Source organism: Lissotriton helveticus, chromosome 4_1 (assembly GCF_964261635.1).
Source record: "Lissotriton helveticus chromosome 4_1, aLisHel1.1, whole genome shotgun sequence".
Lineage (NCBI taxonomy): Eukaryota > Metazoa > Chordata > Amphibia > Caudata > Salamandridae > Lissotriton > Lissotriton helveticus.
Genome location: NC_136063.1, coordinates 1294268602 through 1294291584, shown reverse-complemented (window position 1 = coordinate 1294291584; position 22983 = coordinate 1294268602). Strand labels below are relative to the sequence as shown.

General features: G+C 43.6%; 1 long non-coding RNA gene across 1 annotated transcript in view; it reads right to left on the bottom strand.

The window, feature by feature from the left end:
* The window catches only part of LOC144827497 (uncharacterized), a 262935-nt gene that overhangs the window by 188758 nt on the left and 51194 nt on the right, over positions 1 to 22983 (bottom strand). The window lies entirely within an intron of this gene.

Sequence of the window (22983 nt, the reverse complement as noted above, 5' to 3'; positions counted from 1 at the left end):
TGCTCACACATCTATGCACAGAGTCATACACCTCCCAGCCACCCACACACACACTCAGTCTCCCATACAAATACTTGGGCAACCAATCAAAAACCCATATAGTTACTCATATAGCTACTGATCAACACATGCATCAGATTACAGAACAACAGACACAATAATGCACAATTTAAAACAGTTTGGTCACTAACCCATGCACTCAGTGAGACACATTTAATCACTCACTTATACAGTCAGTCATGCACCTACTAAATCCTTCATCCAGACACTTATACATCCACTCATTCTTCAATATGTAAGACATATTTTAACTTTACAGAAACATACAGTCACTGGATGTTGTCATCAGTGATGTCACTGACCATGTCATGAATGATGTAATATGTGACATCATCAGCAGTGGATTACGGGTGCGCGATATATAGTTAGTGCAACTAACTATATATGGAATTTCAATGGTTTTGTGTGAGTAAAATAAGGTTTTCTAAATGCTAATTCCTAACTATATATGGTCTATAACCTATGGTTTTTTCAGTGAATATATATATATATATATATATATATATATTTATATATATATATATATATATATTCACTGAAAAAACCATAGGTTATAGACCATATATAGTTAGGAATTAGCATTTAAAAAACCTTATTTTACTCACACAAAACCATTGAAATTCCATATATAGTTAGTTGCACTAACTATATATCGCGCACCCGCAATCCACTGCTGATCATGTCACATATTACATCATTCATGACATGGTCAGTGACATCACTGATGACATCACTGATGACAACATCCAGTGATTATGTGTTTCTGTAAAGTTTAAATATGTTTTACATATTGAAGAATGAGTGGATGTATAAGTGTCTGAATGAAGGTTTTAGTAGGTGCGTGATTGACTGTATGAGTGAGTGATTAAATGCGTCTTACTGAATGCACGGGTTAGTGACTAAACTGTCTGAAAGTGTGCATCAGTATGTCTGTTGTTGTGCAAGCTGCTTCATGTGTTGATCAGTAGCTATATAAGTAGCTATATGGGTTATTGATTGGTTGCACAAGTATTTGTATGGGAGACTGAGTGTGTGTATGGCTGGCTGGGAGGTGTGTGACTCTGTGCAGATCAATGTGTACTTGTATCAGTGATTCTATAAGAGAGTAAGTATGTGTTAGTATATGTTTAAAAAATGTAAGGTGTTCTGTGTTTAACTGTATAGATGAGAAAATGGAAGTGTGATTGATTCTTTTCAGGACTGACTAGGTGTGTGAGTAACTCCATGGATGAGTGGCAGAGTGTGAGTGTCTGTATAGGTGTATGAGTGCATATGATAGTGTTGTCAAGATGAGTGATTGTATGTATGAATGATTGTATGAGTGAATGTGTGTGTAGACATAGGAATCAGTGAGTGCGTATGTAGTAACTAGTATTGGTGTGTCAATGGTTTCAAAAATTATACTCTGTATTTAACACTGGGTGTAACGGAGGTTATATTAGAGTGTGAGGAGATGCATTGTATTATCACATGAATGATATCATCAGTGATGTGATCATTGATGTCAAGTGAGATGTCATCAGTGATGTCATTTGAGATGTCATCAGTGATGTCATCAGTGATGTCACTGACCATGTCATGAATGATGTAATATGTGACATGATCAGCAGTGGATTGCGGGTGCGCAATATATAGTTAGTGCAACTAACTATATATGGAATTTCAATGGTTTTGTGTGAGTAAAATAAGGTTTTTTAAATGCTAATTCCTAACTATATATGGTCTATAACCTATGGTTTTTTCAGTGAATTTTCAAGGTTTTGTAAATGCTAATTCCTAACTATATATGGTCTATAACCTATGGTTTTTTCAGTGAATTTCAATGGTTTTTTAATAGCAAATATCATAAGCTGTCGAATGTCAAGTACGTGGTAAGTGAAAACATTTTCGTGTTTATGCACACTGATCTGCTTTGAATGGTGCCCCCCCCCCTCATTTCTATTAGGAGTACTCTCTCTTTGCAGATAGTGAAAGGTAGTTAACGCAGGCCTTTGCCCCCGTTGTAATCCGTCGTGCCTGCTTCTCTCTCCATTTGATTGATTGTTATCCAAGTATTTACTGTTTTAGAATTAGTTCTCTTTGGTTCATTCTCTATTTACAAACAAACACAGAGTCGCAATACTCTGTTTAGTCTTTGCAGATAACGAAAAATCGTGTAAAAAAAAAAAGAAAAGGAATCGAGCAAAATCAGTAGGCCACTAATGGGATCTCTTTTTGACCTCGCTAAAATAGAAACATTAGGAACAACCCCTCATGACAAATACAAAACTAGTGAGATGAACTGAACTCCACACAATGATGGCTGCAAAACAGCTCGGCTCCGCCACCCACCCCGCCCAAAATAACGATAAAGAGCGGCTGCCATGATTGGTTGCGGAATGGCCACGACGGAGCTACGAAATGATGCTGCTCTCATGCTAACCCCAGCTTCAGTCTGAAACATCCAGAAACACTGTAGACTACCAATTCGATCAGTTCCGGTAGCGCCCCAATGTAACCCGGTAGAGAAGAACTAGCCCTCCCCTCTTTCACTGATGGTTCTTGTTGCCTGTCCCTTCTGTTCTCATTTAACAGAACTATTTAGCCTGCTGAAAGGGGTTGTGTTCCGACCGCTGGTTGGTGGAGACATTTTGACTATATTCTGGACCTGCGTTGTCGCGTAATGCGTCATATGACGCGCCGCGTTAGCGCATCCGGAAGTCATCCGGGGCGCGCAGCGCGTAACGTAAGCATAACAAGTCATGTGACTTGTTAATAAAACTTTTCATTGGTTCATTTTACTTTTCTTATTGTAATGATGAAAGGCTTGGTCATATGACCTAAAAATTACGCTTTTCATTACTTCCGAACATTATTTTTTCTTAAATATATGTTATAATGTTCCAGGCTAATGTACTTTCCCGGAAATTTTACAACTGTCCTGCAAGTAAAATATATTCTTTTTTCGAGAAAAAGAGCGTTTCTTCGTCCCATGATGGAGCCGTTGAGCAAAAGAGGGTCGACCTGCTGTCTTAGTCGCCGATACGCCTGAATATGAGATTCTTATCGATCACTTTATGTTGCAGGAATAGAAAACACAACAGCCCTTGACCATTTATCTTTACTGCGTTCCTTCGTATTATACCTTTTACCCTTCATGTAATTGGTCTGCTTTATTTCACTTGCCTTTTAATGATTCTAAAACAGTGACTATTATTACAAACTTTACCAATGTATATACTACTACCATGTTTTCTTTTAAAAACCTTTATTGTGAAAATTTCATTATACAAATACGAGCCTATAACCACGTGGGCCGGCCACGGAGCAAACTGTAATCGTATGTGATGAGTAGACATTTACACTGTAGAGGAACGTAACGGGCGGGCCATTAGGTTGCAAGAACTAAGGTGTCTAACAGTTACGGAATCGGTGGACGTACATTTTATAATTAAAATACGACAGGGCCAGTTACAATAAAATTATCTAGATATACATTTGCGGGCAAGTACCATGGGTGACGTTAATTCGAACTTTCAACAGTACAGTAATCAATAACACATCAGAACTTAATATCAATAGGGATGTCGAAATATTCAATCAATTCTCGTCCCCGCCCGCCATGTGCTTCAAAACTGCATACGTATCTCGTGATTTCAAGGTTCTGCAACCAGTACACAACAAGGAGTTACGAGTCCCATTTATTCCGGCGCCATTTTGGGCGAGGACGGGCAGGTCCAGGATATAGTCAAAATGTCTCTACCAACCATCGACTATGATGATGTTCATATGCTGTATTTATTAGAGTAACACTCATCTGTCCACATGAAATTAATTTGCCACAATCTAAACATGTCATTTTAATCTTTCCAAAGTTCTTCTAAATATTTGGGACCGTTTCCCTTGCCTCTGAAGCTCTCAGTGCCACTTCTTTGATGAATGTACTAGCAGGTCAGGGGTTCTCCTCCAAATCTCTCTTTTATGCAGCACTATAATTAATTGGTGCCACCTCTCCATATGACGATGCATGGTATAGTTACCACAACTATATTTTTTTTCGGTTCCTCTGGAGAGTTCATCGTGGCAGATGAAGCGTGTAACGTACCGGGCATTTACCTTTTTTTGCATGTACAGGAAAGGAAAAAAAAATCGAGCGTCCGAGTTCTAAGGTGTCCCAGGGCCATTTTAGTGGAGGACATGATACAGCGATAATGCCCTGGATAAGGACACTTCCTTCGGGCACCCCACGCCGTCTTTCGGCGCAGCATTGTAGGATGGCCACACCAGTGCGGCAACTTGCTAGACACCACCTCGGTGCCATCCGGATCTCGGCGCCCCACTGCAGATGAACTGCCTCCACATGGAGAAGCGGGAGAGGCTCGTTTGCGCCGCCTCCCCCCCCCCTTCGGGCACCCCACGCCGACTTTCGGCGCAGCATTGTAGGATGGCCACACCAGTGCGGCAACTTGCTGGACACCACCTCGGTGCCAACCGAATCTCAGCGCCTTGTGTTGTCTTCCATTCCGAAAATATTGTTGGCAGCATTTTGAAAGGAAAGACAAACAGCCGTTTGTGGCCCTCACTACACCGTTCTCCTAGTGAGTCTCACATTGTTACATTTAGGAAGAATGTTGAAGAGTAGTATGTTGAAAATCTGAAGCCATTGTTATACAAACTCTCAACCAGCCTTGGATGGAAAAATCCTGAAGAATGTACAAACTGAAAACCAGTTTTTCTCTGTATAGCATCAGCAGCAACGCTTGAGTCAGCTTTGTGTGAAGCCGCCATTTTGATTCAATCAATAGCGTCCCCCTGCACACATTCAGGGACCTGGTCGTGTCTTCAGGTCAAACGGATTGTGGGACAAGATGCACAAAGGAAAAGGAAAAAAGTTCAGCCGGACCCCGGGAGGTGGCCGCCTATGTCATGGGCGATCTTAGGCCACACCAGGGCAATAGTGAAGCTGCAGCAGGTGCAAATAAGCTTCAGACAGTGTTACAAGCGCTGCTCAGAACTCTCAACTATGACACCACCTCGGTGCCATCCGGATCTTGGCGCCTTGTGCTGGTTCCGGCCTATTCACACATCGGTCCGCTACTGACGCCACCTCACAGGCCAACGGGGCACCCCACGCCGACTTTCGGCGCAGCATTGTAGGATGGCCACACCAGTGCGGCAAATTGCTGGACACCACCTCGGTGCCATCCAGATCTCGGCGCGTTGTGCTGCCTTCGGCCTATTCGCCACAAGTGCGCACGCAACTCAGCTGCATAGCGAGTGAAACACCAAGGGGCGCCCCACTGCAGCCAAGGAACCTCCATCTTGGGGGCGACGCACAGCATCACATTGCTTTCCAATGCAGTCAGATCCTCAAACAGCCCCCACTGACTGACGCGAACTCACAGGCCAACGGGGCGCCCCACGCCGACTTTCGGCGCAGCATTGTAGGATGGCCACACCAGTGCGGCAAGTTGCTGGACACCACCTCGGTGCCATCCGGATCTTGGCGCGTTGTGCTGCCTTTGGCCCCATTCGCACATCAGTCCGCTACTGACGCCATCTCACAGGCTAATGGGGCGCCCCACGCCGACTTTCAGCATTGTAGGATGACCACACCAGTACAGCAACTTGCTAGACATCACCTCGGTGCCATCCGGATCTCGGCGCCCCACTGCAGATGAAGTGCCTCTCAACTATGAAACCACCACTGTGACATCCGGATCTTGGCGCGTTGTGCTGCCTTCGGCCTATTCGCACATCGGTCCGCTACTGACGCCATCTCACAGGCTAATGGGGCGACCCACGCCGAGTTTCAGCATTGTAGGATGACCACACCAGTGCAGCAACTTGCTAGACATCACCTCGGTGCCATCCGAATCTTGGCATCTCAACGCCTAGTGGTATCTTCCATACAGAAAATATTGTTACGCTACCTTTGGCCCCATTCGCACATCAGTCCGCAACTTAGACATCACCTCGGTGCCATCCGGATCTTGGCATCTCAGCGCCTTGTGGTGTCAGTCAGAAAATATTGTTGCGCTGCCTTTGGCCCCATTCGCACATCAGTCCGCTACTGACACCATCTCACAGGCCAACAGGGCGCCCCACGCCGACTTTCAGCATTGTAGGATGGCCACACCAGTGCGGCAACTTACTAGACACCACCTCGGTGCCATCCGGATCTTGGCGCGTTGTGCTGCCTTCGGCCTATTCGCACATCGGTCCGCTACTGACGCAAACTCACAGGCCAACGGGGCGCCCCACGCCGACTTTCAACATTGTAGGATGGCCACACCAGTGCTGCAACTTGCTGGACACCACCTCGGTGCCATCCGGATCTTGGCGCGCTGTGTTGCCTTCGGCCTATTCGCACATCGGTCCGCTACTGACGCCGCCTCACGTGCCAACGTATTTTCTCCGCATTTTATACCCTATGCCGCATAACAGGTCATGTGACTTGTTTATAAAACTTTTCATTGGTTCATTTTACTTTTGGTTTCCTAATGATGGAAGGCTTGATCATATGACCTAAAAACAACACTTTTCATTGGATGAAAACTTTTTTTTTTTCCAAACGATGAAAGCCCCACCTTGTTTCTGGATGTTTCAGACTGAAGCTGGCGTCAGCATGAGAGCACCACCATCTCGTAGCTCCGTCGTAGTCATTCCGCGAGCAATCATGGCAGCCGCTCCCCACCAGAAGCCTGCAGGAGTCGGGGCCCCCAAAACTTTGGATGAATTCTCAAGGCGGAGGGGACGCTTTCGAGAATGGGGTCCAAGACCTAGCAGACAAGCGTCCGATTTCCAAGGTGTCCCAGGGCCATTTCAGTGGACCAGGCCCAAAAAGGAAAGAGCCTGCCGCCATTTTGAGAGTCCTGTGACAGCCGCCTATCGCTGCACCGCAAGAGTGGGCGCAACTCAGCTGAATTGCGGCTTTTGACACAGTGGACCAAAAACGGACGGAATGGCAACTGAAACGGTAAAGGGGCGCCCCACTACAACAGATGACACTCCACCTGGAGAGGCCCGTTCACGCCGCCTCCCCCGGGGCGCCCCACGCCGTTATTCGGAGCAGCATTGTAGGATACCAAAACCAGTGCGGCAACTTACTGGACATCACCTTGGTGCCATCGTTCTGCTGCCTTGGAACTATTCGCACAACAGTTTGCTACTGAAGACCCACCCCCCGCGACGCCCCACGCCGTTATTTGCTGGGTGGCAACTTACTAGACATCACTTTCGTGTCATCTAGATTTCAGCGCGTTCTGCTGCCTTGGAACTATTCGCACAACAGTTTGCTACTGATGACCCGCCCCACGCCGGAAATCTGGACGTTGTGCTGCGTTGGGACTATTCGCACAGCCGACCGCTACTTCGTTGTTTTTCCCTAAAAATGTTTATATGTTATTACTATTTTTGTTTTCTTGTATATATTTATAAATTATTAAAGTTTTATAATCTTACTACTTTGTCGGAGTGCTATATATTTTTAATGTGACACATAATTGTAAAAACTTTGATGTACAAAGAGTCATCCCTGGAATCTTCCGCTTCACGCTCGGTCCCCTCCCCAATCACAATACAGGATGGTTTTCAGATAATAGCAACGCTTCTGCTGTGACGGATCTCATCGAGTGTGGGCCTTGATCTACTATAACTCCTTTGAAGAGGGGTGAATCTTTACAGCTGTGGCCATAAACTACATCTGCAGGGCTAGCTGATACCCTAGGACCAGCCTGGACAATCGGACACAGAGGAAAAGGAGTGTCAGAGGGTGCAGTAGTGAATAGGGCGAAAGGGAGGTGTCGGGCGGGCACAGGGTGTGATTCTCAGGAAAGAGCAGCGCAGATGGGGGGAGGTTTATTACCCATGCATAAGACAGAGAGCGGGGGTGACCACTGCCTGGGGGAGATGCTTGCGAGGGTGGGGAGCCATGCTAAGGATCGACAGCGTGCACAGAGTGGGTCTGGTCAAGGCATCTAAAATGGCTGCCGTGCACGACAAAAGTGTGGCATTTGAAAAAAGACAAGATGGCGCAGACAATGTTTTTCAACACTTCCTGATTTCCTTCGAATCGAACGTTAACAGACGTTGGGGCATATTACCAAAGTTAAGCGATATTTATCCCTAACGATGCATTGCAAAGATTTTTTTACCGTCAGAAATTATCGCAGATAAACCTTGCTATTATCAAAGTTTATCGCAAATACGATAAAAACCGACCGCAATGCATTAATATCGCTGAAAACTCAGCGATATTCATGCATTACCGAGCTAATCCTCTTAGCCATGTTATCCACCTCCCATAGGATAACATGGCTAAGAACTGCTCAGGGCAGCTGTTACTTTTTGGAGATATTCGCGCTTATCTCGAATATTTCCAAAAGTTGATAATAGGAGATAGCGATGTTAGCGACTGTTTCCAGTCGCTAACATCTTGGCATGCCCACTTTGCATGTCATTAGTGATAAATATCACTCACATGCAAAGTGGGGCCCAAGATGGTCGCTATCTCCTACTAGCCGTCGCTAACTGGTGTTAGCAACAGCTAGGTAATACAGATATAATTTTATCTCCGCGAAGCGGAGCGCTGTTACAGATATATATCTTGTTTTTGAACGTTAATTTCTCAAAATGCACTGAAGCACATATATTGAGACCTAGCAAAGGCACATCGGGCTACCAGTCCCTACAATTTTGCCAAGTTTCGTGCAAATCCATTCAGCCGTAAGATTATTATTATTATTTATTTTTTTTGCCCCGCGGGGCCCTTTTAAAACCTCCACATCAAACCTAGGGGATCAGCGAGGATCTACTATGCCCCCTTATGGTCATTTGCCCCTTCGCTTTGGCCTCCTCTTGTCTCTCGATCCTACCGAGAGACAAGATGGCGGCCGCTACGGACTGTTTGGAATGTTTACAGACACCGGAGAGCCAATCAGCTTCGCTTCGCAAAGCTCCGTAACGCGAAAAGTACGCGAAGCGGTGCGCTGTTACAGATATATATCTTTTTTTGAACGTTAATTTCTCAAAATCCACTGAAGCACATATATTGAGACCTAGCAAAGGCACATCGGGCTACCAGTCCCTACAATTTTGCCAAGTTTCGTGCAAATCCATTCAGCCGTAAGATTATTATTATAATTTTTTTTTTTTGCCCCGCGGGGCCCTTTTAAAACCTCCACATCAAACCTAGGGGGTCAGCGAGGATCTACTATTCCCCCTTATGGTCATTTGCCCCTTCGCTTTGGCCTCCTCTTGTCTCTCGATCCTACCGAGAGACAAGATGGCGGCCACTACGGACTGTTTGCGGCCACTACGGACTGTTTGGAATGTTGACAGACGCCGGAGAACCAATCAGCTTCGCTTCACAAAGCTCCGTTGCGCGAAAAGTACGCGTCCTAGGCCGCTGCCCGGTCCGCGCTTACAGATATATATCTTTTTTTAAACGTTAATTTCTCAAAATCCACTGGAGCACATATATTGAGACCTACAAAAGGCACATCGGGCTACCAGTCCCTACAATTTTGCCAAGTTTCGTGCAAATCCATTCAGCCGTTCGGGCTAAAAGTGAGGCCAACCGCCCTATGGAAATTAACATGGGAAAAACGCGTTTTGGGACCCCCCTTTTTTCTCGGCCCCCCCTTGACGAACCCCCCCCAAATTTTCAAAGGCTGCTCAGAAACAAAATGTGCCATTTTCCTGAAAATTGCAGCCAATTCCGTCCACAAACGGCAAAGTTATTAGACATAGAATTTTCAAAAATCCCATAGAGAAAAAATCCTAACTATATATACCTACTGGCGACCGCCAGTAGGTAATATATATATATATATATATATATATATATATATATATATATATATATATATATATATATATATAAATCAAATGTGTGGTATGCTGGAGTGCTGCCAGAACGCTGGTGGTGCACAGCAAAACTGCGACTCCGCAAGCGCCGTAAACATCCTCCAAATGCCTCCCAAATATAATAGAGAGGCTGCCGGCACTCTCAATCAAGGGGCTGTATCCTATTTAATCTGTTACATCACAGCAGGTACAGATCCAACAGAGACGCGTTTTGGCAGAGATTCTGCATTCTTCAATCTAAAGTGCGCCATTTTGGTATCCAATTTAAACATCTTAATTAATAAACACAAACTATGTACTTCATCTGCGCAGCACAACAACAAGTATGTTAAATGTTGCAAGGAACACTGCCTGTTTAAAACATTAGAAAACCTTTAAAACCCCCAAAGTGCAAATAACTCAAGTGAATATAATTGCTCGATTGTCAATGGTTTTCAAAATCCATCCTGATGGGAGTAATATGTGTGATGACAATAATCCACAACACGATGCTTCAAAATCCCATTATGCATCTCAAGGTACAAGTTAACATCAAACTGGAATTTGTTTAAAAAAAAAAACCATGCATTTAGATTCTTAAAACCGCTCGCACTATAGTTACTATTAAAAACAATGCAATATCACATTCTGGCCTACTAGTATTCACTCTTAACATTCAAAATGTGTTAAACCTGCTTTTCTAATAGAAGGACGTACCCCCCTAGTAGGCATTTTCCTATTTCTAAGTATGCTGCACAATCAATGATTTTTCTTTTTAAAAACCACATGTATCCTTTTTTTGTATGTCAAAAATCTCAAGTGGGATGAAGCTGAAAGCTGTAGTGAGGCTGGATACTATCGCTCCGAGGTCACGCTGAACAGAATTTGCTGCTACGGAGAAGAGCATAGCAGGAGCAACAGCGAAGTCAAGACTGATTGAGGGTCACATTTTTATACATGGTGCCAACCTTTGAAGTACGGGAATTCCCCGTTCTATCCCCACACTTGGTTCTGGAAAGTTGTTCCCTTCTCCTGTCAAGAATCCAAGAAGTCCGGGGTGGCAACATATTACTGTTATGTTTCTTTGTGTGTATGCTGGAGGCAGCCTCTTTACAAGTAAGTGGGACAGGGAACAGCTCCACCCCTCCACCCCAGGCAGGATGGGCCATCCAGCTAGCATCTAGTGCCCTTTATCCTTTATCTCACTGTCTAGGAGGAATATACAAAGCCCAACAAATAAGCTATTCACACTCATTTGACCCCGGACACTTGCAGCAGGTACCAAATTGTTCAGGCTGGAAAATGCCAACTTTCCAAAAGTGGCATTTTCAGAACTGTGACCTAAGAAAATCTGACTTTACCATTAAAGAAGATTTAAAATTAAAATTACTTTGAATCCAAACATCAACTTTCTACCGGTTCCTAATCAAAAGTTAGCACTTATCAAATGTAATGAGGTAAACCAATGTTATCCTATTAGGAAGTAGGATTTGCTTTAGTGAAAAGGAATGTTGGTGTTTTTTGTACTACCAGACATGTAAAACTTCAAAACATATTTCTTACTTTTTAACACCTTGACAGCCACGGTGATAGTGAGTTTTTGAATGGGCGGGGTTCGGTCGGCCCCCAGCCGTCCTCTGAACACACCCACTGTGACGTTGGATGGTCCCCGACTGTCCGACGCATGTAAGGGGTTAAATACGATGCACCTTTGCCCCTCTTGTGCGAACTTATATGTATTAAAAAGAAAAGTTTAAGCCTGACAAAAGCATTATTTGGCAAGGTCATAATGGCAGTTTAGAACTGCACTAAAGGCTGTAGAGGCATGTTTAAAAGTGCTTCCTAAGTGGGTGACACAATGAGTGCTGCATGTCCGGTGGAAGCATTTAATTTAGGCCCTGGGCACCGTGTAGTACCATATACCATATCTAGAAAACAGTACCCCAGAGTAAGCACTTATAAGTAAATTATATGTGCCAATCAGCTGTAGGCCAACTTTACCACATTTTAGGGAGAGAACACATGCATTTTTGCACTGGTTAGCTAGTTACCTAATGGCAACAAAAAATACATTTTGTAAAACAAGATGGGTGAAGGCAAAAGGTTTGGCCCACTAGAAGAATACGAGCTCCAAAAAAGTTACTAAGTCCAAAGGTAGAAATCTTCATTGGGAAAAGGCACAACAAGTTTCTTTATAGTAAGGTACCTTTTCTGGGCACGAAATCGTGCCAAAAGTCAATGGCTTCACTGAGAACTCATCCTGCTGCTATCTGACAATGTGTAGCCCTCTTCAGCCACAGCATATTGCCTTGCCCCGTGGAGGATTTTTAACTTCTATTTCAGAGACTGAGTCCAAAGGTAAAACCTCCAACCGGATTGAAGTAAGGGAGCCATTAGTATAGCGGACCGATGAAAATCGTATTTGTAGGCGGGCGATCCCATAGGGCAAATTAAGATGCGACCACCACAGTGGCGGTCGCAATGTCCGTGTTTTGTATTGTGGCGGGTGCGGCTCTCTGCAACAGACACCCCTCAAATATCCCTGCACTACATGGCAGGCACCATGTGGTACCTACCACTTGTGTAGGGATATGTAGGGAGGCACCATTGGTGCCCCCAGGGCCTATGTCCCTGGCCTAGAGGGTGGGGGGGCACTATGGGCCCTCAAATCTGTTTCCACCTGCTGTTTTGCTGCAGTTTGACCACCGCAGAACAACCAGCATAAAACAATATTGTAATCCCTATGGTGGTGCTTGTCAGGCACTGCCGCAATTCTGGGACTACAGGGAGGTCTAACAGTCGGTCGGATAATGCATGTCTGTCCGGACCGTAGCTGTCGGTGTTTCTGACCATCACCTGTCCAGTAGCCACTGTAATATGGCGGATGGAGATCCCTGTTACGATGGCCGAGGGACCACCACTGACAGCCTGTTGGTGACAGTACCTCGGCCATCGTAATCAAGCCCTTAGTTTCTGTTCAGACCCGCACTCGATTGCAGTGAACCTTAACTTAAAGTTAGGCTTACCAGTCAAATGCAACAAGAGGTCAGCAATTGATACTTAACACTTTTTAGCGCTATCTTCACATTTATATTTTAAAAATTCATATCTCTGAGTTCTTATCTTGGAGTTTTGTTGTTTTAGCATCATTTCATTAATTCAAATGTACTCTATTTTTCTAAATTGATCTGGAAGGTTTCTTGTCTTGCATTTTGACTTTATTTCTGTTTCGATAGTGTGTGAAATTCTACAAATGTCTACTGAGTTAAGCCTGTCTGCTCTATTCCATAGCTACGAGGGCATTGAACTTCTGAATGATATATATGTACATTAGACAGCTGAATGTCTTAAAACAGGAACACAGATCAACCGAACACTTCAAATCTTTTATATTGTCTATACCTAAACCAATTCCACCACTCATTTATCAAAGTCAAATGTTTATTGCCAGCAGGGTCATTGCTCTCAGGATGGGGCATCCCCATGTGATCGCCATGTATTCTGACGGCAATGTTCCATGCTGCAGTTGTCCTCCAAGTCCCTGGCCCTTCCTTAGTACCCCCTGCTGTATTACAGTATGTCATGGAGCACCGTAACAATAAATGTTACATATTGGTGGAGAGCCCAAAAAAGAAGAACATAAAAGCACTTTTCAAATTAAACAACAATTAAATATATTTCTCGAACATATCAAAACAATATTTATTTACCTCTTAACACTTATATGGTGCAACAAATCATCCCATGGGGATCTCTCTGTGCTTGGCAGCACATTGCAGGACACTCACCCACTCATACTCTCTAAAACATCCAGGTCTTTAGACATTTCTTGAACTGCCCCAATGAGGTGTAGAGTCGGATCTCTTCCGGTAGCCTGTTCCGATGAAAGGGGGCAAGATAGGAAAATGCAAACCCTCCCATTCTTGATTTATTAATCTTGCACAGGTTTAGTAGGTTTTGATTACTTGAGCTAAGCTAGCGGCCCGGGACATACGGAATTAACTTCTTCCTTAGATATGCTGCCCTCAACCCTTGCCTTTCCTTGAACACAAGTGTCAGGAGTTTAAACACAGCTCTCTTTCTAATGGTTAGCCAGTGTAAGGTTTGCAGTAGGGGTGGAGACGGGGAACGCCTTGGCTTGTTCAGTGCCATCCTTGCTGCAGTATTTTACACCTCCTGAATCCTGGAGGAAAGATCTTCCCTGGCTCCTACAAGTAGGGCATTGCCGGAATCTAGCCTGCTCACAATAAGTACCTGGATAAGGGTTTTTCTTGCGTCCAGGGGATCCAAGGAAAGATCTTTCCTAGCATTTGCAGAATACCAAAGAATGTGCCTGAGAGAGCCTTAACCCGAACTTCCAGCGATAGTTTGATATCAAGCAGAATTCCCGAGTTGCTTGCCCGCTTTGTGGGGGAAGGGGGCTATCCCAGTTCGGAAGGCCACCAGTCTGCCGTCCATAGTTCCTTTGCCTTCCCGAACAGGAGGATATCCGTTTTGTTGGAGTTTAATTGAAGCAAGTTTTCCCCCATCCAGGCGACTCTGTTCAACATACAGATCTTAAACTTGGCTCTGGGCGCAGCGGTATCTGACTCGAATGGTATTATCACCTGCGTATCATACGTCTCAAAACCGCAGGCTCTTATAGTAGCAGTCAGAGGGGCCACATATATGTAGAACAGAGTAGGGCTTAGGATGGACCCCTGGGCCCTTATCCAGTGGAATGGTCGATGACACAAATGTGTCTAATTTGACACATTGTGTTCTGTTTGTTAGCAGGATACTGTGTGAGATGGTGTCGAAGGCCGCCGACAAGTCCAGAAGCACCAGCATATTAGGAGTCCCTCTGTCTAAAGACATCCTAATACTGTCAGTGACTTCCATCAGGGCTGCCTCCATACTATGGCCCACTCGAAAGCCTAATTGAGATGGATCCAGCAGTTCATGCTGTTCTAGAAAGCCCGTCAATTGTTGATTGATCATCCTTTCCATGACTTTCGAACAGCACAGAATGAGGGAGATCGGCCAATAATTGTTAATGTCTGACGGATCTATTGACACCTTCTTCAACAGAGGCTTGATGATGGTTCTTTTCGACTTGCTGGGGAAAGTGTCCGTGTCCAAGGAAGTGTTACATACTGCCGAGAGCGAGGCGGCTAAGACCGTCGCCAGCTCTGAGATGATGAAGGGAGGGGCACAGTCTGACTCTGCCCCCGATTTAGTTGCCACGAGAGCCGACTCAACTTGCTCTGTGGTGATGGTGGCAAATGAGTCAAGCCTTGGTGATAAAGGGTCCTTCCCTTCCGGACTTGGCCCCCTTGATGCCCCTCCGTTCCCCAGAGAGTTATAGATTTTATTCATCTTCTCACTGAATTGGCTGGCCAAGTTGTCACATAGCTCTTGCGAGTGGGGAACCGCTGCACTACTTACTTTAGGATTAGTGAACTTCTTTAAATCTTAAAGATTTCCTGTGAGGAATTGTTAGCCTCCCTTATCCTTAAGCCCAAATGTTTTCTCATTGCTGTCTTACAGCTACTTAGGTATGCTGTATGTACCAGATTATATGCCTGCTTGTTCTCGAGACATTTGGACTTCCTCCATTTTCTTTCCCATCCTCTACACTGATCCCTTTCTACTTCAAGCGCTTCCAAATACCAAGGCTCTGGCACCCTTTTCTCCTTCACCTTCACTACTTTAAGAGGGGCGATGCTATCCAAGCCGTTCCAATAGCATCTTCCCATCTTTCAAGGGCCTTGTTGCTGTCTAACACCTACTCCATCAAGGGGGCTTTAAAAACTCTGCCGAACACCTCCGGCATGGACTCTCCTCCACACCCTGTGTAGATGTTCCCTGTGTTGGAGCTGCCTTCTGCCCTCTGGCTGACTGAATGAGAATCTTAGTGCCCAATGATCGGTCCAAGTTAGCTCCTGCTGTGTTTTAACGGAGAGGGATGGGACATTGGTGGAAATAGTGTCAAGAGTATGCCCTGCAATATATGTGCAAACACAACAGTGATGGACAGAATGTGGATCAATGTCACACATTCACCCCAGTCAAAAGATCTAGGCCCAAATCCATCGTTTTTCCACTCCACACCACCCTGGGTTAGACAATGGCGATATGCAAATCAGCGCTCACCCTGTGCCCCATGGGAACAGTCCAGTCCGAACTACAAAAGCCATGTCCTTCCCAGAACGGAAACAAGCATCCGAGGACCGGCCCGGTTTCGAGGTAACACCTCTCATCAGCCCGGCTAGCTTGACTCCAGTGGTGTGGAGTGCCTGGGACTCACGTCTGAGCATCCCCAGTACACTTAGAGCGGTAATTGCAAACACAACAGTGATGGACAGAATGTGGATCAATGTCACACATTCACCCCAGTCAAAAGATCTGGGCCCAAATCCATCGTTTTTCCACTCCACACCACCCTGGGTTAGACAATGGCGATATGCAAATCAGCGCTGACCCTGTGCCCCATGGGAACAGTCCAGTCCGAACTACAAAAGCCATGTCCTTCCCAGAACGGAAACAAGCATCCGAGGACCGGCCCGGTTTCGAGGTAACACCTCTCATCAGCCCGGCTAGCTTGACTCCAGTGGTGTGGAGTGCCTGGGACTCACATCTGAGCATCCCCAGTACACTTAGAGCGGTAATTGCAAACACAACAGTGATGGACAGAATGTGGATCAATGTCACACATTCACCCCAGTCAAAAGATCTGGGCCCAAATCCATAGTTTTTCCACTCCACACCACCCTGGGTTAGACAATGGCGATATGCAATATATGTGGGCACATGAACTCTGGAGAAAAGACCCAGTGATTCCATTGCCGACAGAAGGGACCTCGAGTCTAAGTTCGAAGGTTCTTCCAGGTGATGATTGAAGTCCCCGTCAGAACAAAGCAATCAGAATGTTATATGTAAGGGGCGAGAGTTTCCAGGAGAGTGGAGCAGAACAATTGTTTGCTTTCTCCCAGGGGGTGGTACGCTACTGCCCTCATCCATCTGGCCCCCTTGAGGGACTCCAAGTGAAACATCAGTAATTCCATGTAGGTCGTCAGCACTGTGTGTACTACTTTGATACATTGGGGAGCCCGAGTAGCCACTGCCAGCCCTCCCCCCCGTTTGCCTGCCCTATCTAGTCTTGTGACTATGTAGTCATCCGGGAAGGCGACCGCCAACACCAGTGACAAATGGTTTTAGAGCCAGGTCTCAGTCAGCAGGCACATATCTGGCCTCTCGTCTTCCAGAAGATCCCACAACTCCGCTGCATGCTTAGGGATTTATGTCGCATTTATGCACAGCCCCTGGAAAGACCCTTCCAGTGCTCCATTCCCTTGCCGGGGTTCCGCCCCATTTTGCTGCTTCAGCCCCTGTTCTCTTCGTATCTGTGGACTTGGGAGGCCTGTGGACATAGACCCATTGCACCCCATCTCCAGAGGGTTCGCCATCAGCTCCAAAAGCTCCTCCCTAGTATAACTGATCAGAGTCATCCTGTACCTGGGGAAAAGGGCAGCGCTTCCTGGCGTCCGGTAGCCACCAGGCGCGGACGGGCACAGACGGGCTTGCATTATGCACGCCTTTGGCACGCCAGCTGCGCGCTTCCACGCACTCATTCAATTTATGCCCCCCGCCTGAGAGACTAAGGCGCCAACCACTCTAACATGGCCGCTATGGCTCGAGTGTTCAGAAATCACGTAGGCAACCTCTCTCCACAACAAACAGCCCTTCTCAGGTGATCGCGGTGGACCAGAGAGTTACCTCACTAAGAAAAGAATATTCCCAAGAGTTAAATAAAACAGTAAAACAGGTGAGATGTCCGAATTAAAAAGAAAGATTGAGCGGTGCTCGTGACATGCTGTCTGTGCCTCGAAAGTGTCTGCCACACACTAAATATTAATTTAATTAGTTCTTCATTTTCATTTTGCAAGTTCGTATTTTTACCTACATAACATTACTTCCAAAAGTCAGTGTTACTTGTTTAAATGTTATTGATGTAGTACAGCCAAACTATTTCTTCAATCTTTTGTGGGCTCTCCACCAATTTGTGACAATTATTGTTACAGTGCTTCCTGAAAGTAGGGTTGTCTTTCTAGGGCTTTGCAACCCGGTGGGTTACGTTCAGCAGGGTCAGTATTACCCAAACCCCCATGCGACATATTTACAAGGGCTGTGCACTGCCAGAACATATCGCACAACTACAAGAAGGCCTTTCTGTGATGTTCCAGTGGCGCACAGTACTTAGTCATATCTAAAAGGCCACGTAAAGCTGCTCTGCAAGACTTTTCATGGTCTTGTACAAATTGAGAAAGATAAAGCAGTGAAAGTAGATGTCCTGCCTTACTCTGCGGCAATGAGGCATTTCATTGTTGTTGATGTAGGTGAACGCACGCAACAACCATGGCCTTTGAGATTTCCCCAGATTTACAATATCACATAGATCTGGGGCAGCGGCAAAACATTATGCTGCCCTAGAGCAGGCATAATGAGGAAAAATGTTTACATTTTACCTCATTTTTTTCTCTTTCCACTTGTGCTGAATTATGCAGCACATAAAAGAGGAATAGGCCTCTCATTCCAACAGCGCTGATACCCTTGCACCATGGTGCAAGCATGCCTGCATTGGCGCATGGCTGCTAATTGTGTGCTGGGACTGGCTGTACTGTATTTTGGTGCATTCCTGCACATTCAAATTGGCATAAGGCAGCGCAGAAAAATTACTTGCTGTGCTGCCCTACGCCAATTCTTTGTAAAATATGTCCCCTTCCTTTTTTTTACAGCACAGGATGGCATTATTTTCCAAGGTGTCACTGCTTGATCTTCCAATCTGGTAGGGCACACTGTCTACATAATCCAGTTTTGACAAGTAGGGATTTTTATTATAATGACATTTGGGAACTGATGGAGACTAAGGGGTCTATTATGATGGTGGGCGGACAAAGTCTGCCCACCATCGCATTGGGAAATGGGTTCGTCTGCTATGTGTGCGGCGGTCCCGCATATACAATTAGGATGCACCCGCCACACTGGCGGGCACATCCTGCATTTTTTACATTGCGGCAGGCGGTGCTGCCAGCAGCACCCGCCGCAATGCATAAAAGGCATTTGTGCATCTGCATGCACAACATGGCAGGCACAGCGCAGTGCCTGCCATGTTGTGCATGCAAATGCAGGGGGGTACCTCCCCACCCCCCAACATCCTGGGGGCCCGCAATGGGCCCCCAACTGCGCACATGCATGCCTTTCCGTGGTGCGAATGCTGCCACGGAAAGGCTGCTTCCCGCCTGCATAGCTATATGGATGGCGGTGTCTTGCAGAGACCGCCACCATATTCAACACTCCCGGTCGACTCGTGGACTGGGTGGAAAAGCGGCAGAGCGTCTTCCCATCTGCTGCAGTACCCCCGGCCATCATAGCAGGGCGGGGGGAAATGGGAGGCGGGCGGGAGATAATGTTCCAATAGAATCCCAGGTTAGATGTCCTGCACATCTAACCAGGGCTTCTATTGGAATTCTATAACGCGTATTAGCAAGCCCATTATCGCCGTTTTAGCGGCAGTTTCCTGCCTCTAAAACGGCAATAATTTTAATGAGGTTCTTGCTAATATGCCCTGTTGTTATTTGTTGAAACATTACAGCAAGGAGTCATTTTAATATAATATTTCTATCACAGTGAAAAGACCAAGCCTCTGAAAGGCTGCCTAAAAATATATTTTGAAAGGTAAAAGGGTTATGTGTAGTGAAGATATTATTTATGTGTTTCCAAACTTTCAGTCAAAATTGATAAGTATGAGGACAATCAAAAAGCATGTGTTTGAGGTCAGATGGTGATGCATTACATGACTAGCAAAGAGGAGAAGTGCAACATATCAAATGTATGTGGTAAGTGCAATCCTAATTGATTATAAATAAAAATGAAAGTGTGAGTGGTGTTAGCTGCTCTTGAGGTTTTTCGCATTTTAAGCCAAATTTTATTCCATAAGGGAAAGGAAATAGAAGTACCTAAATCACGTTCCCACTGTAATTCCACTTCAAATGTATCTCTGGGGGAGCAACAAATGTATGATAAATTTGTGATGTGGACAGAAGTGGAGATAAAAAGATAGCGGAGCGATTACAAGGAGTAGAGAAAGAAGTGATATCTGGCAACCAAATATAGGCAGAATAAACAACTGATGTCAAAGCAAAGTTCTTAATTGAAAATGAAGTTGGAAGGGAAAAGCGCTGTTGAGCTGCAGTAAATGAGCAATATAAGTTGTTCTCAAAAAGTTGATATGCCCATTTTAAACCTTTCTAGTGCCAAGTTTTCCCCAAAAATGGTTCTATTGTTTATTTTAGTATATTTATAATGCCAAATTGAGGATTGTAGAAATTGATCTTTGGTAGTATCATATACACAAACAATAAGGCATAAAAGTTTACAAGTGTTCTTCAAAATGGGAAAGGACATGAACAGAGGTTTGTGAGAAAAAGAAGAAATTCACGAAAAGAGAGGAAAAAGGGTTGAAAAAACATTTTAAATTAATCCAAAGGGGATACTGATTAGTATTATATTCAATAAGTGAAAAAGCAGCTTGTTTGAAGAAGAAGGCGAACGATAAATGCAAAAATCTGGAAAATTAACCCTTACTAGGTGTTTGGGACATTTAATTTTTTGTAAAGACATATGAGCTTTCCTATTATGCCATAGAAAGTTGGCAAATAAAGAACTTTGTTTAAATTAAGACCACAGAATATTTATAGATATATTAGATAAAGCAAATAATATTATTGGAACTTATATCATTTTTAAAGAATCTAATCTACCCCGCCGAGAGAAAAATAGAGGATGCTATCTAGATGTCAGAGGAGCAATAGAATATAAAACCTGCATCATATTCATAGAAACTGTTTATTTAATGGTGGGATGAAACCAAAAACCAAGGTATTTGATTTTATCCTGATTTCAGTGAAAGTTAGAATTAATGAAATCTGCATTATAACAAAATGTGTTTAAAGGAAAAATTTTACATTTATCTTTATTTAACTTATATCCTGAGACAGAGGCAAAAGATGTGACTTATTTTAAGTAGGCTGATAGGGAACTTTGAGGATTTGACATAAAAAGAAGAATATCATCAACATTTGCTGAGAGTTTTAATTTCCGAGCCCCATATTGGAATCCTTGAATATGTAAGTTCAAACGATGTTTTGTTAGAAAGGGTTCTAAAACCAGAATAAATAAAAGAGAGGATAAAACATGTGTTTAAAGGAAGAATTTCACATTTATCTTTATTTAACTTATATCCGGAGTCATAGGCAAAAGATGTGACTTCTTTTAAGAAGGCTGATAAGTAACTTTGAGGATTTAACATGAAAAGAAGAATATCATCATCGTTTGCTGAGAGTTTTAATTCCCGAGCCCCATATTGGAATCCCTGAATATGTAAGTTCACACAATATTTTGTTAGAAAGGATTCTAAAACCAGAATAAAGAAAGGAGAGGATAAAAGAGCCATGTTGAATACCTCTTGAAGAGAAAATTGAGGGGATATAGGACAATTAACCACAATAGCAGCCTTCGGAAAAGAGTACAACAAACAGACAACATTTATAAAAGTAGAACTAAAGCCAAACCAGGAAAGAGTAGAAAAAATAAATGGCCAAACAACATGATCAAAATCTTTTTCCACATTTAACACAATAGTTGCTAAAGAATGTTTGTATGATTTAGATTTACTTAAAACATTGAAAAATAATCTAGTATTAACCTATGGAAGTATTTCTTTAATAACACCATATTGTTCCCTTCCTATTAACTGGGAAGTAAAGGTTCAAGTCGAAGGGCAAGAATTTTAGCAAAAATGTTATTATCCAAATTAAGGGTCTACAAATTTTACATAAAGTAAAATCTTTATTTTCTTTAGCAATAAGGCAAATTAAAGCATCTTGAAATGAGCTTCCAGCAGATTTAGAGAATACAAAATGGGTAAAAAGGTGGAATGATTTAGGAGTTAAAAATTGAGAAAACTGTAAATAAAACCCTATGGTAAGAAGCCATCCAGGCCTCGGGATTTCCCATTTTTACGTGACCGCATGACAGAAAGAATGTCTTCAATAAAAATATCTTTATCCTCATATGAGAAATTAATGTCGGAACAATGAGAAGGTTTGATGGAATTCAAATAATGTAAGACGTCATCTTGAGAGATTTGGGGTTCAGGAGTTTATAGACTACCGACATAATGAGTGAATTGAGCTAAGATATCCTAATTTTTATTTACCAGAGTGTTGGCTAAAGCTAAAATAGAGTCTATTTTAGTATGTTTCGTTTATATTTTAGGATAGTTAGCAATACACTTTGCTGATTTATTTTATTCCCTATAATATTTGGCACTAGATTTAAGGAGATAAGAGTGGAATCATTTTTCAAGGAGAATTGAGTCTGAATTAGTTAATCTAAAAAAAATGTGATTTCGAAATATTGTATTCATGTTCCAGTTGTTTATATGGTTTACAGTTTGATTTCATTTCTTAGACAATTAGTTCCTCCTCGGAGACGCAAAGGAAATATTCAAATCTCTATGAGCAGCTTTGAAAGATTTCCAAAGCATCTGTAAAGAGATATCAGATGTTTTATTATTAATGAAAAAATCGGTTGCAAACTGTTCAAATGCTTGAGTGAATTGAGTATCAAGAATAATTTATTTATGAAACCTCTATATTTTGTTCCCAGGAACATGTTAAATGAGATCAAAGTCTAATGTTAGTGTATATGTAACAAGGACCCCCTGTATACAGTAAGAATCAGATTCCTAGACCAGGGATAAACAAAGGTTGATATGTAACAATCTAGGCAATCATAAAAAACAAATCCACTCTCAGTAATAATAGAATCAAGGAAATTAAGCTACAACAAATTTATAAAGTTACAGTATTTTATGAATGATTAGACATGAGATCATATTTCAAGACCTTTAAAATTCATATTAAAAAAATCAACAATTAGAAAGGTGACATAATAATGAAAACATTTCACATATTAAAACATTCTTATTGTTGAACAAAAAGTAAAAGGGAAATAAGTGGCAGGTTGGTACTCTACGCGCGTTTCGGCGAC